Source organism: Belonocnema kinseyi, chromosome 2 (assembly GCF_010883055.1).
Source record: "Belonocnema kinseyi isolate 2016_QV_RU_SX_M_011 chromosome 2, B_treatae_v1, whole genome shotgun sequence".
Lineage (NCBI taxonomy): Eukaryota > Metazoa > Arthropoda > Insecta > Hymenoptera > Cynipidae > Belonocnema > Belonocnema kinseyi.
In genome coordinates this window covers 25,068,078-25,072,021 of record NC_046658.1, presented here as the reverse complement: position 1 = coordinate 25,072,021, position 3,944 = coordinate 25,068,078, and positions in this window count along the sequence as shown.

Below are 3,944 nucleotides of genomic sequence, written 5' to 3'. Positions count from 1 at the left end.
GCTCGACACCTTGACAAATGTAATTCCATGTAGAAACATGCGTTTAAATAAAATATTTTACCAAAAAAGTTACCCACGCTTTAACTTGACAGACTGTAAAAGTATTATATTTTGATTTTTAAAAAATAGTTGAAAAATGTTTGATTTAAAAAAAAATCGAATAACCTGTACGTTTTTGAATGTTTCAACTTAAAGAAGAAAATTGAGCTCAAGAATTTTGAAAGATTAAAAAATTTTTTTTTAAGATTTCTAGGAAGATTTAAAATAATTTTTTATTTCGAAAAAGTCCATAACTCAAAGAGAATGTTCGAAAATATTCCAAAACATTTCAAAATATTTACATCATTGAAAACAAATCTGGAAGCTCTTGAAACAATTTTGTGTGCAGGATTTTACAAAAATGTTAGAAATAATTGGAATCAGTTTAAAAGATATTTAAAAGTTCAAAAAAATTTCAAAAATTATTTTAAAATATTTGAAATAATTTAAAAGAAAATTAATACCTTTGATGATTTCAAAATTAAATGTTGACTTTTTATTTTGAAAAATAACATCATTTTAAGAGGAGGTCTAGAAATATGAGACCACTGAAAAATTCCGAAAGCGATGAATGAAAAATCACCAAAAATGAAATCTCCGACGACCGAATTGGAAACTTTCAGACACAAAATGTCCAAAGTAAAAAATCCCCGAATTATGGAGTTCCCGAATTTAAGCATGATGAAAAGAATTTTCGATCAATAATATTTATTTATTAAAAATACAATAATTAAATAATTTTATTAAATTATTGTTTGAATTTAAGAGAATAATAATTGTTAAAAATTTTTTTAATACTATGTACATTATCAAATAAAATTTTTCATGCAGTAATATACATATTTTTTTAATCATTGTTTTTTTTAATTTCAAAACATAATTTTTTAAACTTTAAACATTAAAAAAACGTATTTGATACAAATATTCGATTATGGTATTCTAAATAAATAAATAATCTTTAATGAACAACAGTTTCTTCTATTGTTTAAATTCAGAAATTTTCTAGTTTGGATATTTTATAATTGAGGAATTTTCTATAGAGAATTTTCGAATTCAGTAATATCTTAGGGCGCAGTCCCATGGAGAGTAGGCATTCAGTTGTCCAAAATTTCATTTTCCGTGAAAGTCATTATGCCGAGAAAATCACTATATTTAAGGACGGTGTAGACATATATCACAGAGGGGATCCCGATGGGGAATTCAGTGAAAATCATTATACGAACAGACGTTTGATGGCGTTTATGAAGATTCTTTGACATTTACATTTGCTTCGACTTTTAATTTCAAGAGAGAACTTTGAAAATTAGGCAACTGATAAGTGAATACATGAATAAGTGATACTAATAAATATAAGACAATGTTGAAATAAAAAATTATCTATATAATTAACTTTCTATTGTAAAATATACCATTTCTATGGTTACAGATGTTTATAATCTCGTTTTGATTTTGATTTAAATTAAATCATGTAAATTATTATTTAGTAATGAAAAATGAATATTAATATGACTGAACAATAATAAGATGATGCTTTCTCAAATATTCCTCTCTTTTCAAATATTTCGGAAATATTTCAATGGGTTTAAAAAAATGGCAAATATTTCATAAAGATTTCAAATATTTCGCAAAGATTTTTGATAAATTAAAAATATTTTACAAAGACATCAATGATCTCCCAAGGATTTCAATAATTTAACAAATATTATTAAATATTTCAAAAAATTTTCAAAGGTTTCTTCGCAAATGTTTCCAAGGATTTCAAAAAGATTTCAATGATTTCCCAAAGATATAAAAGGTTTCACATATTTCGAAAAAATTTGGAATAGAATTAAAATATTTTACAAATACATCAATGATTCCCATAGATTTCAATAATTTTACAAATATTACCAAATATTTCAAAATTATTTCCAATATTTATTAAATATTTCAAAAAGATTTCACAAAGATTAGAATGATTTTCAAAAGTTAAAAAAAAATTTTGCAAAGATTTTAGATGGATTAAAAAGATGTCACCAAGACTGAAATGATTTTCAAAAGACTTCATAAAGATTTCAATCATTTTTACAAATATGACCAAACATTTCAACAATATTTCAAAGATTTCAATAATTTCGCAAATGTTTCAGAAATATTTCGAATATTTCAAATATTGCGCAAAGATTTAAACAATTACACAAATATTATCAAATATTCTTAGAATTTTCTTAATATTTTAAAAAGATTCCAATGATTTTCGAAAGATTTTACAAAGGCTTCAATGATTTCCCAAAGATTTCAACAATTTAAAAAATATACCAAATATTTCAAAAATATTTAAAATATTAAAAATATTTTATAAAGATTTCAATGATTTTCCAAAGATTGAAATATTTCGCAAAGATTTCTGAAACATTGAAATAATTTCCCAAAAATATCTCGAAGATTTGAAAGGTTTCGCAAAGATTTTGGATAGACATAAAGGATTTCTTAGACTCTAATGATTTTTTAAAGATTGCAAAAATTACAATGTTTAAAAAGATTTTAAAAAGATTTCAATTAATTCCCAAATATTTCAAGGATTTTAAATATTTCATAAAGATTTCGGATAGATTTAAAAGATTTCATTAAAATTTTAATGTTTTTCCAAAGATTTAAATAATTTGAAACATATTACCAAATATTTATAAACTTTTAAAAATATTTCACAAATATTTCGGATAGATTATTTATATTTTACAGAGACATACATTATTTCCAAAATATTTTAGGTAGATTTTTTAAGAAACTAAAACGACCTGATGAATTTGATCACTCGGTTTCAAAGGGGGGCAAGTCAATACTTTGCTCCTCCCTGATCGATTCCTGGTGGATTTCTGGATAATAATATTCTAATATTGTTAAAAGTTATGTGACAGTTCAATCTAAATCTACGAAATAAAAGTAAAAGCCTTTTTTAGAACAAGATTACTGTTTCTATTGTCCAAAACTCTTCTTCTTGTATTAGTAAAAGAAGATTAAATAATTATTACAAGACGCCACCTAACGTCAATTTTATTTACAGATCAGTACAAAATGCGCGAGCAGAAACCTATCTGTCAGTTGTTTTAAAAGCGTCTAGCCATCTGGTAATTTTTTCGATGAAATGAGTTTTAGGTAAAATAAAATTTTGGACAAATGAATACCTACCCCCCTGGAGGTAGTATAGTAGAATAGGGGAACAGTTTAGACGAATGAGGAGACTGCAAGAGCTTGTGCAGGTATAGTCCAGTCAACGGGGAACAAATATCACTCAAAAAAGAAGTTCGTAAAAGTAGCATTTTTTTCACAGATACGTTGGGAATGGCTTTATAAAGATATTGTAAAAAGTCCCCAAACATACGTGTACGGCAAAGTTCCGAAATTCTGAAAAGTGTTAAACAATAACATGTTATTTAAAATCACTTGAGAACTGTTGATTTTAGGTTGAATATGGTGATCTGAAAAAATGTATCAGTATAAAATGTATCAGTATAAAATGAGCTCAACTTCAGTGTACAATTTGATATGTTTAAGGGGATGCTTTTGAGATAAAACTTCTTGTAAGTGTCCCTCCATTTTTATACAATACATTTTCCAATTTGTAGGCCAGAATAATAATATTTAGGGCCTCTTTTAAAGCTTTAAACAAGTAAATTTCAAAATTTAAGCTACGAGGGTAGTTCAATAAGTCCTTAGAATGACCAACAGATGGCGCGCGAATCGCTCCAAATCATCTGTTTTCAGTCAGCATCACTCCCGACTAGATATATGGTGCAGTCACAGTCTACATCTTCTGAGTTCATGTGTTTTTATAACCAATTGAAAAAAAAAATTCTTCGTTAAGAAAAATGGAAAAAAACGAGTTCAGAGCGGTAATCAAACATTTTCATTTAAAGGGTTTAACT